Below are 15,231 nucleotides of genomic sequence, written 5' to 3'. Positions count from 1 at the left end.
TAGTAAATCTATTCTTAGTTCTTTAAGAACTTTCCAAGCTGCTTTGTATGGAGGCTGAACTAGCTTACATTCACACCAACAGTATCTGAGCATTCATTTTCTCTGTAACCTCAACAACAGTTGTTGTTTTTTTGACTCTTTAATAACAGTCATTTTGAGTAGTGTAAGGTGATATTTAATTGTAATTTGCATTTGTCTGATGATTCGTGATATTGAGCATTTTTTTGGTATGTTTGTTAGCAGCTTTTTTTTTGAGAAATGTCTGCTCATGTCCTATGATCACTTTGGTTCCCTCTTTTATTTTAAAGATGTGGGGGGTACAATTCAGGGTTAAGTACATAAGTGTTCATTGTACAGGTAAAGTTTGAGTACCTTTATTGATGTTATGTGGCACCCCCCTCCCCTGGCAGTTACCCACAACTGCCAATCCCTTTCTTATTATATTATGATAAATGTTCCAGGCCTGCTTATAAGTGATCACATGTAGTACTCAGATCTTTGTTTCTGTGATAAATTGCTGAGTATTGTAGACTCTAATTCCATCCAAGTTTCTACAAAGTTCACACTTTTGTTTTTCTTTATGACTATATAATATTCCATCATGTAAATGTACATTTTCTTTATCCAGTCCACTTTTGATGGGCAACATGGTTGGTTCCATGTTTTTGCTACTGTGAATAATACTGCAATAAATATGCGAGTGCAAGTATCTTTTTATGGAGTGGTTTGAGCTCCTTCGGGTATATTCCCAGAAGGGGGATGCTGGGTCATACCGATTTTTAAATCTTTCAGAAATCGCCACACTGTTTTCCACAGAGGTTGTATTAGTTTACACTCCTGCCAACAGTGTAGAAGTGTTCCCTTTCCCCAGCATCCTTTCCAGCATCTGTTAATTTGAGTTATTGATGATGGCCATCCTGACTGGTGTTAGGTGGTATCTCAGTGTGGTTTAATTTGCATTTCTTTGACGATTAGTGAGGCTGAGTAAAAGAAACCATCAAGAGAGTGGGGAGAGAGCCCACAAAATGGGAAAAAATATTTGCCAGCTGTAAATCTGACAAAGACCTAACTTCTAGGATCTATAAGGAACTCAAATGTGCCAAAAGGAAAAAAAGCAAGCAACCCTATTAAAAAATGGCAAAAGATATGAATAGACATTTCTCAGAAGACATACAAGCAGTCAACAGATAAGTGAAAAAATGCTTTGCCCACTTTTTAATTTTTTGTTGTTGTTGTCGACTGTTTAAGTTCCTTATAGATTTTGGATATTAGCTTTTTGTCAGATGTATACTTAGGGCATTTTAAAATTTTTTTATTTTATAGGAATATGAGATAGAAGTGAGGATTAACTACATAAGTAGCCTGCATGCAGGTGAAGTATGAGCTTCTAACTGGCTCTCACTCCCCCCGGTTCTGTAGCTGTTGAGTTTAATTAGGTCCCACTTGTCAATTTTGGTTTTTACTGCATTTGTTTTTGAAGACCTGGTCATAAATGTATTGCCTATACCAATGCCCAGAAGAGTGTTTTCTAGGTTTGCTTTTAAGATTTTTATAGTTTGAAGTCTTATGTTAATATCTTTAATTCATCTTGAATTAATTTTTGTATATGGTGACAGAAAGGGTACAGCTTCATTCTGCATATGGCTAGCCAGTTTTCTTAGCACTATTTATTGAATAGAGTGTCATTTCTCCAGTGTTTATTTTTTGTTAACTTGTCAAAGATCACTTGGTTGTAAGTTCGTGGCTTTATTTCTGGGTTCTCTATTCCATTCCACTGATTTATAGAACTGTTTTTGATACTAGTACCATGCTGTTTTGATTAGTGTAGCCTTATGGTAATTAAGTCCAGTAATATGATGCCTCCGGCTTTGTTGTCTCTGCTTAAGATTGCTTTGGCTATTCATACTCTTTTTTGCTTCCATATGAATTTAAGAGTGATTTTTCCCAATTCTGTGAAAAATGACACTAGTAGTTTGACAGGGATTGCATGGAATCTATAGATTGCTTTGGGCATTATGGTCATTTTAACAATATTGATTCTTCCAATTCATGAACATGAAATACTTTTTTCCATTTGTTTGTATCATGTTTGATTTCTTTCAGTAGTGTTTTCTAGTTCTTATTTTAGAGAACTTTCACTTCTTTGGTTAGGTATATTTCCAGGTATATTTTATTTGGGGGGCTACTGTAAATGGGAGTGCCTTCTCGATCAGGTTCTCAGTTTGACCATTGTTGGTATACAGAAATACTACTGAATTTGGAACACTAATTTTGTATCCTGAGACTTTACTGAAGTTGCATTTTTAGGTCTAGGAATATTTTGGTGGAATCTTTAGGATTTTCTAGATATAGAATTACATCATTTACCAAGAAAGAGAATTTGACTTCCTCTTTTCTCTGTTTGGATATCTTTTATGTCTTTCTCTTGCCTGATTGTTCCGGCTAAGACTTCCAGTCCTATGTTAAATAGGAGTGCTAAGAGTGAGCATCCTTGTCTTGCTCCAGTTCTTAAGGGAAATGTTTCCAACTTCTGCCTATTCAGTGTTATGCTGGCTGTGAGCTTGTCATAGATAGCTCTTATTTTCAAATAGGCTTCTTCAATGCCTAGATAGATAAAGATTTTTATCATGAAAAATGTAGGATTTTATCAAATGCTTTGGTTTGCATCTATTGAAATGATCATGTGGTTCTCATTTTTATATTTTTTATGTGGATCACATTAATTGGTTTGTCTAGGTTGAATCAACCTTGTATCCTAAGAATAAAGCCCATCTGATTATGAAGAATGAACTTTTCATGTTCTATTGGTTGTGGTCTGCTTGTATTTTGTTGAGAATATTTGCATATCTATTCATCAGGGATATCAGCCTATAATTTTCTTTTTCTTTTTTTTTTTTTGAGTTGGAGTCTCACTCTGTCGCCCAGACTGGAGTGCGGTGGCCGCTCCCGGCCACCTCAGCCTCGACCTGCTGGGCTCCGGCGATCCTTCCGCCTCAGCCTTCCCAGTAGCCGGAATTACAGGCATGCGCTACCATGCCCAGCTGATTTTTTGATTTGTTGTAAAGATGAGGTCTCGCTGCCCAGGCGGGTCTCGAACCTGAGGGCTCAGGCAATCCACTCACCTCAGCCTCCCAAAGGCGCGGGATGACAGGCTGAGCCACCGAGCCCGGCTCAGCCTATAATTTTCATTCTTTTTTGTGTCTTTACCAGATTTTGTATCAGGATGATATTGGCTTTGTAGAAAGAGTTACAAAAGAGTTCCTCTTCCTCAATTTTTTGGAGTAATTTCAATAGGAATGATACCAGCACTTTCTTTTACATCTAGTAAAATTCGGCTGTGAATTCATGTGGTACAGGACTTTTTTTCAGTTGGTAGGTCTTTTATTAATCATTCAATTTAGTGACTTGTTATTGGTCTGTTCAGAGTTTCAATTTCTTTTTTGTTTCAATCTTGAGAGATTGTGTTTTTCATAAAATTCATTTTCTCTTCATTTTCTAGCTTATATGCTCATAGATGCTCTATCTTTCATAGTGCATTGAGATTGGTTATGACATCATCTTTTTCATTTCTGATAGTAGTTATTTGGATTTTCTCTTTTTTATTTTTGTTAATCAGGCCAGCAATTTATCGATCTTCTTTATCCTTTCAAAAATCAAACTTTTTGCATTACTGATTTTTTTAATGCTTATTTTGGTGTCAATTTTGTTTAGTTTTGCTCTCATGTTGGTTATCTCTTTTCTTTTGCTAACTTTGGGTTTATTTAGTTCCTATTTTTCTAATTTCCTTATGTGAGATGTTAGGTTGTTTGAATTCTTCCTAGCTTCTTGATGTGGGCACTGGTATTATAAAACTTCATCTTAGCACTACTTTTGCATCATCCCAGAAGTTTTGGTATGTTATGTCTTTTTTTCTTTTGTTTCACATTTTTAAAATTTATTTCTCTCTTGATTTTTTTACGTATTCAAAAATCATTCAGGAGCAAGTAGTTTAGTTTTCATGTATTTGTGTAGTTTTGAAAATTCCTCTTAGTGCCAATTTCTACTTGTATTCCACTGTGGTCAGAGAAGATACTTGGTATTATTTTGATTTTTTGGAATTTATTAGGGCTTGTTTTATAACTGCATGCGGTTGATCTCAGAATAAGTTTTATGTGCAGATGAGAAGAATTCATATTCTGTGGTTGTTGGGTGAAATATTCAGTAGATGTCTACTAGGTAAATTGGTTAAGTGTTGAATTTAAGTCTAGAATGTCTCCGGCTATCATTATGTAATGTCTTTCATTGTCCTTCTTTATTGTTGTTGGGTTAAAGTTTATTTTATCTGATAGAAGAAAAGTGACTGCTCTTTTCTTTTTTTTTCATTTGTGTGATAGATCTTTCCCCATCCCTTTGCTTTGAGCCCAAAAGTGTCATTATAAGTGAGATAGGTCTCTAAAGATAGAAGAGGGGTGGATCTGGTTGTTTTCTTGCTTTTTGTTTGTTTGTTTGTTTTTTTATCCAATTTTCATTCTATGTCTTTAGGTAGGCATTTAGACCATTGACATTAATGGTTACTACTGATAGGTGAGGGTTTTGTTCCTGTCATAGTGTTATTAAATAGTTATTTTGTGTTCTTAGTTTTGTGGCTGATTTACATGATCTACAAACCATGTGCTTATGTGTTAGATGGTATTGTTATTTTTTCCCCATGTTTTGAATTCTATTAAGCATCTTTTATTGGGCTAATCTGGTGGTGATAAATTTCTTTAGTGCTTGCCTGCCTGGGAAGGAATTTATTTCTTGTATGAAGCTTAGGGTGGTGAGGTAAGAAATTATTGGCTGGCATTTCTTTTTATTGAGAATGCCAAAAATGGTTCCCTAATATCTTTTGACTTGTAGTGTTTCTGGTTAGTCTGGTTGCTGTCACTTGGTAAGTTATCTGGTTCTTCTCTATAGCTTCCTTTAAAGATTTTTTTCTTTCACATTGACCTTGGATATTCTGATGACTGTGTACTTTGGGGATGGTCATCTCACATAGTATCTTTAAGAAGGTCTCTGAAATTATTTTATCTGCATGACCTCTCTAACAACATTAGGAAGTTTTCTATATGTCCCCAAATACTTTTTCCAGGTTTTTCCCAATTTTCTTTTTTCTCAGGAAGACCCATCAGATATAGATTTAATCTCTACAAAAATCCCATAATCCGCAAAGGCTTTGTTCATCTATGAAAATTTTTTTCTTTATTTTTGTCTGACTGAGCTGATTTGAAAGATCAGTTTTTAAGCTCTGAAATTTTGTATTCTGCTTGGCCTAGTCTGTTGTTAAGGCTTGCAATGGTGTTTTGAGATTTCTGAAGCAAATTCTTCATTTTGGTTTGGTTCTTTCTTAGAATGGCCATGTCAGTTTTCGATTTTTGGAAAGTTTTTATGGCCTCTTTGTTTTGGTTATCCACTTTCTCTTGGATCTTGATAAGTTTCTTTGCCACCCATACTGTGAATTCTGTATCTGTCATTGTGGACAATTTGTTCTGGTTAGAAACTATTGCTCAAGAGTTCTTGTGATCGTTTGTTGGAAATAAAGCACTCTGTGTTTTTTTGTGTGTGTTGCTAGAGTTTTTACATGATTTCTTTCCATTTGAAAAAACTGACCATTTTTTTTCTTGGAGTTTACTATCATTGGGATGGGGTTTTTTTTCTTCTTTTTTCTTCCTTCTTGTTGGTATTGTGTGGTGTACATTGTGTATGGTTATTGACCTCATTCAGAAACCGGTGTTATGTATGGGTTCCTTGGTTGCACATAGGATCATGCAGTGACTGTCTCAAACAATACTTGTTGCAGTGGTGCATTTTAGTTAATTGTGTAATTCAGGCTGCAGACACATATGAGGGGGGATACAAAAAACCTGGAATTATCTTTTGGAGGGCAGGCCCCTTATAGCACACTCAGAATTTGTTCCTCTGGATCAAACGGTCAACCAAAATTTTTATCTGGACATTTTGAGAAGATTGCATCACAGTTTGTGGAAGAAGCATTCCAAGTTGTGGCATACAGGTGACTGATTCTTCCACCATGACAACACATCATCAAAAATGACATGATCCCAATGTCCCACCCTCCTTATTCACCTGATCTTGCCATGAGTAACTACTTTGGTTTGTTTCCCCCGATGAAAAAAGTCCTCAAAGCAAAATGTTTTGCTGATGTGAAAAAGGTGAAACAAAAAATGGCAAGAACACTAAAATGCTTTAAGATTGACAAATTCAAAAACTGTTTTCAGCAGTGGAAAAAGCATCTCGATAGGAGTATTGCATCAAATGGAGAGTACTCTGAAGGTGAAGTTTAAACTTGTAAGAAAAAATACACATTTTTTTCTAAATAAATTCTAGTGCTTTTGGTTTCCCCTTGTAGATGGAACTTAAAAGTAAGAGTAGCAGCAGTGGTAACCATAGCTGAGTTCTTAGAGAACCACTAGGAGTTAGCTACAGTGTTCAGGTGGGTGTGGGATCACCTTGCTGTGGCCTAAAGCAGATGAACCACATTTGGTGGGCTGTTACCTGGGTGGAAGGACATACCCTCAGCTCACTGCTTCTGTGTTTTCTCATTGTGGAGTCAATTTTGGAGTCACACACAAGCACCCAGCAGAACTGCTCCTTCTCTGACCCAGGGACAATAGGAACAATGGAGCAGCAGTGGCAATGGTGGTGTGTGGCAGGCACAGAGTACTTCTCAGAGAGCTCTGACAGTTGAGATCTCAGAGGTCTACCTGGCCTTGGCTACAGTGTTCAGGCAGATGTGAGACCACCACGCTCCCTGTAGGTGTTATAACAAGCAATGCACGTGTGGGAGGGAGCAGCTGAAATGAGAGGGTGAGGGTTCCACCAACTGCTCAATGCTCCTGCATGTTGCAGCTACTGAGTCTGTCTTTAGAGGACAAAAAGCACTCAGCGTGATGGCTCACTCATTGGCCTAGAGATACTAGGGATGGAGAGCAGAAGCAATGGTTGCAGTGAGTAGCAACTGTAGCACTCTTTTTATATTGTAAACATGTTTTTCCATTTTTCCCCTAGTTTGCAGTGTTTCTGGTGATAAATCTGACATTATACTTTATTTTCCTTTTTCTCTATATTAACTACTCTTCAACATTTACTGGATGTCACAGCCATCACAATAAATCAATTAAAAAAATACATAGACATCATAAAAAAGAAATATTTCTTTTCTACTTTAGACCATGTGATTGTTTAGGTAGAAATGTTTAAACAAGTATTAAACACAGAAGAAAGGGGAAAAAAGAACAGCCATGCTCTTCCCAAGAATGGAGGAAAAAATTGAAAACACACATACATCAACCCCCAAATCAAAGGAAAACCAACAAACAACAACAAATCCTACAAGAATCACATGGCAGGGATAAACTCTTACATCTCAATAATTAACCTGAACATGACTGGACTAAATGCACCACTGAAAAGACATAGAACAGTAAACTGGATTAAAAAAAAAACACACACACACACTGATACCCAAACAGGAAAAGATCTAACAAAGAATGAGAACTACAGGCCAATATCCCTTATGAACACAGATGCAAAAATCCTCAATAAGATTCTAGCAAATCAGATCTAAAAACATATCTCAAAAATCATCCACCATCAACAAGTAGGCTTCATCCCCAGGGTGCAGGACTGTTTCAACATTTGGAAGACCATAAATGTCATTAAATACATCAACAGATATAAAAACAAGAACCACATGATTATCTCATTAGATGCAGGAAAAGCTTTTGATGAAATCCAGCATCCCATCTTGATAAAAACCCTCAAACACCTAGGAATAGTAGGAACATACCACAAAATAGTAAGTGCCATCTATGATAAACCCACAGCAAACATATTGTTAAATGAACAGAAACTAGAATCACTTCCCCTGAAAACTGGAACAAGACAAGCCTGCCCACTCTCACCCCTCTTGTTCAATATTGTGTTGGAAGCCCTAGCTCAGGCAATTAGACAAGAGAAGGAAGGCAGTGGTATCCAAATAGGAAAAGAGGAAGTCAAGTTATCCCTCTTTGCTAATGATATAATCCTATACCTTGAAAATCCAAGAGAATCTGTCAAAAACCAGCTGAAACTGATAAAGGACTTTGGCAAAGTCTCAGGGTACAAAATAAATGTGCAAAAGACAGTTGCATTCCTTTACACCAACAACAAGTAGGCAGAGACCCAAATAAAAAGCACAATCATATTCACAATAGCCACCAAAAAAATGAAATACCTTGGCATCTTCCTAACCAGAGAAGGGAAAGACCTTTAAAACGAAAATTACAAAACACTGCTCAAAGAAATCCAAGAAGACACAATCAAATGGAAAAATATTCCATGCTCATAGATAGGAAGAATCAACATTGTTAAAATATCCATTCTACCAAAGGCAATCTACAGATTTAACACAGTACCCATTAAGCTACCAACATAATTCTTCTCAAACCTGGAAATGACAATACAGAAATTCATATGGAAACATAAATGTCCACGAATAGCCAAAACAATCCTTAGCAAAAGAAACAAAGCAGGAGGTATCATGCTTCCAGACTTCAAACTTTACTATAAGTCTACAGTAATCAAACCAGCCTGGTATTGGTACAAGAACAGGCACATAGACAAATGGAACAGGAGAGAGATTCCAGAAGCAAAGCCTTGATTCCTCAACCAACTCATCTTTGACAAAGCTGCCAATAACAACCACTGGGGAGAGGAGAACCTATTCAGTTAATGGTGCTGGGAAAACTGACTGACCACATGCAGAAGGACCCTTACCTATCACCATACACAAAAATTAACTCTAAATGAATCAAAGATCTAAACGTAAAACCTCAAACTATAAGAATCTTAGAAAACACCGGAGACATCCATATGGAAATTGGAACGAGGTACCAATTCCTATTCAGAACCCTAAAGGCCAATACCTTAAGAAATAAAATAGACAAGTGGGACCTCATAAAATTATTGAGCTTCTGCAAAGAAAAAGAAACCATCAAGTCAGCAGGGAGACAGCCCACAGAATGGGAAAAAATATCAGCCACCTATTTATCTGACAAAGGCTTAACATCTAGGATCTACAGGGAACTCAAACATGCCAAAAGGAAAAAAAACAAACAGCCCCTTTAAAAAGTGAGCAAAAGACATAAATAGACACTTCTCAAAAGATGATATACAGGCAGCCAACAGACACATAAAAAAGTGCTCAGCCTTATTCATCATCAGAGAAATGCAAACTCAAACCACATTGAGATACCACCTAACCCCTGTAAGAATGGCCATCATTAATAAAACAAACAACAGATACTGGTGACGAGGTGGAGAAAAAGGTACGCTTCTACCCTGCTTGTGGGGATGCAAACTAGTACAACTTCTTTGGAGGACAGTGTGGAGATTCCTGAAAGAACTAGAAATTGATCTTCCATATGACCCAGCAATTCCCCTATTGGGAATATACCCAGAGGAATTAAAATCATTCTACAAAAAAGATACCTGCACACATATGTTTGTTGCAGCTCTATCCACAATAGCAAAAACATGGAACCAACTGTGTTGCTCACTGAAGCTGGACTGGATTTTAAAAAAATGTGGTACATATACACAATGGAATATTATGCAGCCATAATGAAGGACAAATATATGAACTTTGCACCAAGTTGGATGGATTTAGAGTCTATCATACTCAGTGATTTATCACAGAAACAAAGAACAGAGTTCCATATGTTCTCACTCATAAAGAGACCTTGAACAATTATAATGCTATAAGTAAGAGACTGGCAGTAGTGGGAAAGTGTCAGGGGAAGAGGCGGTGGGATTGGCAGTTGAGGGAACTGCTTGAGGAGGGAGGGGCATACCTCATCAACAAGGGTACCTGCATGATCAATGTTTATATGCCTAATCCTGAAATGTACCCCACATCTTTATAATAAAAACAATTTTAAAAAACCTTGATGCAACATTATGCTGGGAGACTCATCTCATCAAAATGAATGCTCACAGACTCATGTAAGAGGATGGAAAACAAACTTTCAGGTGAACAAAATGCAAAAGAAAGTAGGAGTTGTGATCTTAATATCAGACAAAATATCCTTTAAGCTACCAAAAATTTAAAAAGATAAAGAAGGTCACTACAAAATAATAAAAGGTTAAATCCACCAATAAGAAATATTCATTCTAAACATATATGCACCCAACATAGGAGCACCATCCTTTATAAAGCAGCTTCTAGGTAAACTAAAAAATGATATATTTTATATATTTTATATAACACTATTATAGCTAGAGACTTAAATACCATACTAACAACCTAAGATAGATCATTGAGGAAAAAAATCAACAAAGAGATCTGGAACCTCAGTGTGACACTTGACCAAATGGCCTTAATAGATCCCTATAGAACACTCCACCCAACAACCACAGAATATACATTCTACATCCACATGGAATATGCTCCAAGATTGAGCATATCCTTGGTCGTAAATCAAGTGTAAACATATTTCATAAGATAGAAATACTGCCATGCACCTTCTCAGATCACAGTGGAATAAAAATAAATATCAATACTAACAAAGCTACCATCAAACCAACAAAAACATGGACACTAAATAGCATAATGCTGAACAACTCCTAGGTCAACATGGAAATCAAAGCAGAAATTACAAGATTTCTGGAAACAAATGAAAATAAAGACACATCTTACCAAAACCTCTGAAATGCCATGGAAGCAGTATGGAGAGAGGAATTCATCTCTTTATGACCACACATCAAGACAATGGAAAGCTCACAAGTTAACAACCTAACAAATTACCCAAAGGAGCTGGAAAGACAAGACCATCAAAACCCTAACTTTTCCAGAAGAATCCAGATCACCAAAGTAAATGTCCAAATATATGACATAGAAGACAAAAATATCATAGAAAAAAAATCAGTGAAACAAAACACTAGTTCTTTGAAAGAATAAATAAGATTGATGGACCCTAGCCAGACTGACCAAGAAAAAGAGAGAAAAAGCCCAAATAAATACAATCAGAAATGTAAAAAATCAAATCACAATGAACCCTGAAGAAATAAAAACATTATCAGAGATTACTATGCACACCTATATGGAAACAAACCCAAAAACCTAAATGAAATGGAAGACTTTCTGACATCACACAAACCCCCAAAGTTGAAACAAGAAACTGAGACATTAACTGGACCAATAACCATTCAGAAAATTGACTCATCATAAGAAAACTACCCACAAAAAAAGTCCTGCACCAGACAGCATTCCAGCAGAGTTCTATAGAACACACAAGGAGGAGCTGATACCAATCCTATTGAAAGTATTTCAGACAATTGAGAAAGATGGAACTCTCTCCAAATGATTTTATGAAGCTACCATCATACTGATACTCAAACTGGACAGAGATCTAACAAAGAAAGAGAGCTACAGGCCAATATCCCTGATGAACATAGATGAAAAAATACTCAACAAGATTCTAGCAAATCAGATCCAACAACTCATCTAAAAACCTATCTACCATGTCCAAGTAGGCTTCATTCCCAGAATACAGGGTTGGTTCAATATCCAAAAGACCATAAATGTAATTAAATGCATCAACAGATGTAAAACCAGGAATCACATATCACTAGATACTGAAAATTTTTTCAATAAAATCCAGCATCTCGTCTTGATAAAAACCTTTGAATGCCTAGGCATAGAGGGAAAAATACCACAAAATAGTAAGAGCCATCTACAATAAATCCACATATTGTTGAATGGACAAAACTTGAAAGCATTTTCCCTGAAAACTGGCACAAGACAAGGCTGCTGCCCACTTTCACCCCTCCTGTTCAACATAGTGTTGGAAGTCCTAGCTAGAACAATCAGGCAAGAGAAGGAAACATGGGACATCCAAATAGGAAAAGAGAAAGTCAAGTTGTCCCTCTTTGCTGGCGATATGATTCTATATCTTAAAAATCTAAGAGAATCTGTTAAAAATCTTCTTGCATTGATTTGGCAAAGTCTCAGGATACAAAATCAATGTGCAAAAGACAGTCACGTTCTTATACACATACAACAATCAGGCAGAGAACCAAATAAAAAGCACAATCCCATTCACAATAACCACAAAAAGAAAGAAAAAGAAAGAAAGAAAGAAAGAAAGAAAGAAAGAAAGAAAGAAAGAAAGAAAGAGAGAAAGAAAGAAAGAAAAACAGACCTGAGCATCTTTTTAACCAGAGGAGTGAAAGACCTTTACAAAAAAAGTACAAAACACTGCTCAAAGAAGTCAAAGATGACACAAACAAATGGAAAAATATTCCAACATTGTTAAGATGTCCATCCTACCCAAGGTAATCTACAGATTCAATGCACTAGCCATTAAATTACCAGCATCATTCTTCTTTGACCTGGAAACAATACAGAAATTCATATGGAAACATAAAAAACCATGAATAGCCAAAACAATCCTTAGCAAAAACAAAAACAAAAAATAAAAGCAAAGCAGGAGGTATCACATTTCCAGACTTTAAACTTTATTATAAGGCTACATAATCAAAACAGACTGGTGTTGGTACAAGAACAGGCATATACACCAGTGGAACAGGACAGAGTTTCCAGAAACAAAACTTCGATTTCTCAACCAACTCATCTTTGACAAAGCCTCCAACAGCAACCACTGGGGAAAGGAGAACTTATTCAGTAAATGGTGCTGGGAAAACTAGCTGACCACATGCAGAATATTAAAAGAAGACCCCTACCTATCATCATATACAAAAATCAACTCTAAATGGATCAAAGACCTGAATGTAAAACGTCAAACTATAAGAATCTTATAAAATGCAGGAGGCACCCTTATGGAAATTGGAATTGGCAATCCATTCCTGATCAAAAGCCCAAATGCCCATGCCATAAGAGATAAGATAGACAAGTGGGGCCTTATTAAACTGAAAGACTTCTGCAAAGGAAATCATCGAGAGAGTGGGAGGCAGCCCACAGAATGGGGAAAAATATTTGCCAACCATATATCTGACAAAGGCCTAACATCCAGGATCTACAAGGAACTCAAACACACTGAAAAGATAAAAACAAACAACTCAATTACAAAGTGGGCAAAAGATATGAATAGACAGTTCTCAAAAGAAGACATATGAGCAGCCAACAGACACATGAAAAAATGCTTAACCTCACTGATCACCAAAGAAATGCAAATTAAAACCACACTGAGATACCACCTAACTCCCATCAGAATGGCCATCATCAATAACTCAAAAAACAACAGATGCCGGAGAGGATGCGGGGTAAAGGGATCACTTCTACACTGCTGGTGGGTGTGTAAACTAGTACAACCTCAGTGGAAAACAGTGTGGCAATTTCTAAAAGATCTAAAACTCCATCTCCCATACAACTCAGCAATTCTATCTCTGGGAATATACCCAGAGGAACTCAAATCACTCTATGAAAGAGACACCTGCGCACACATGTTTATTGCAACATTATTTACAATAGCAGAAACATGGAGACAACCATGCTGCCCATCAAAAGTGAATTAGATGTTTTAATATACAGTACATATACATGATGGAATATTATACAACCATAAAAAAGGACAAAATTATGAACTTCACAGCAACTTGGATGGACTTAGAGTCTATAATACTCAGTGATCTATCACAGAAACAAAGAACTGAATACCACATGTCCTCACTCGTAAGTGGGCCCTGAACAATCAACATAATACTATAAGAAAGGGATTGGCAGTAGTGGGAAACCGTCAGGGACAGGGGAGTTTTCTTTGCACTCTGCATCAATAAGGGTACCTGATCTCAAACCAGGTGAAGTGGGGACAAAAGTGAGGCCCAAACTTTACCTGTACAATGACCACTTGTATACCTAACCCTGAATTGTATCCCGCATCTTTAAAATAAAAATTAGAAAAGAAAAAAAACTATTTTAAATGCATAAAAATATAAACAAATAATTACAAATGAATTTTGTTCATCAGTAATAAAATAAAATGAAGTTTTTAATCCAAGCTACTTCGGGAAATTCACACATTTAGTACAATGCAACATTATGGAGTCTTTTTAAAATAAAAAAAGAAGCTTTTTATACCAAATAGCAGACTTATAATAGCTCCTAAGGAGACTTAGAATAAAGTTCTGTTTATTTGCAATTAGCAATTATATTTCTTTCAATTTCAGCAATTAGCAATTGTATAAAAAGGTTTCCAGTTAGCAGTTATAGTATAAAGATATGAGATTTGATTCTATTTTTTAGTAATATAGGATAATAGGAAATTGTGATAATTTTCTAAATATCAAAAACCATGATGGAAAGCTGAGGCAGAAATATCGCTGGAGCCCAGCAGGTCGAGGCTGTGGTGGCCACGAGCTTGCCACTGCACTCCATCCTGGGCGACGGAGTGAGACTCTGACTCAAAAAAAAAAAAAGAAAATCTTAGTGTCAAACACTCTCTCTTTCTCCTCTAACCCTTTTCCTGACTAGTATCACTAAAACTCTATTGATTTTACTACTAATTTTTCAGCAAATATTTTCATGTAGAGAACAACTCAAACCTAAGGAAAATTACAGCATAATAAATAGAATCAGAATTCACAATGCATTATGGGATATTGTGATACTTTCTATTATCTAAAAAACTATATTGTTAGCATGAAAAACAGCATTTCACAAGATCAATGAGTAAATTTGTATGAGTACTGCTTTAATTTGGATTATTTCTCATAAAGAATTAGAAAAAATTATTCTTAAGACAATATCCTTCTTCATAAATTATTCATAAATACCCTCTATTGTATTCTATTACTTTCTAAGTATAAACTATTTGTCTTTTCATTATTTTGTTATCCATCTGGAATAGTCATTTTGGGGAACGCCATAACTTTAACTCTGTGGATGTATTTTAAATCCACTTTAAAGTTTAGACATAAACATAGTATCACAAAACTAAGTTACGATTAGATATGGGCTATCTTTTTAAATGTTTTCATTTTTCCAGTGGGAAAAGAGAAACTCCCCAGTTCTATCCTGTTAATTAACTTTTGGCAAACACATTTACAGTTTTAAAATCCTATCTCACTCTAGTGTATGGAGGTTTAATAATACATGCTGATAGCTATAGCTGGCCCTTACTGTTCTAATTTTAATCACCCCTCCAACTCATTACTGCTGTGCCTTCCATTCTACAAAGCAGAGCATAGAAGGAA

This window comes from Carlito syrichta, unplaced genomic scaffold, assembly GCF_000164805.1.
Source record: "Carlito syrichta isolate Samal-C Ts95f unplaced genomic scaffold, Tarsius_syrichta-2.0.1 Scaffold315808, whole genome shotgun sequence".
Lineage (NCBI taxonomy): Eukaryota > Metazoa > Chordata > Mammalia > Primates > Tarsiidae > Carlito > Carlito syrichta.
Note: the sequence above shows the minus strand (reverse complement) of the source record.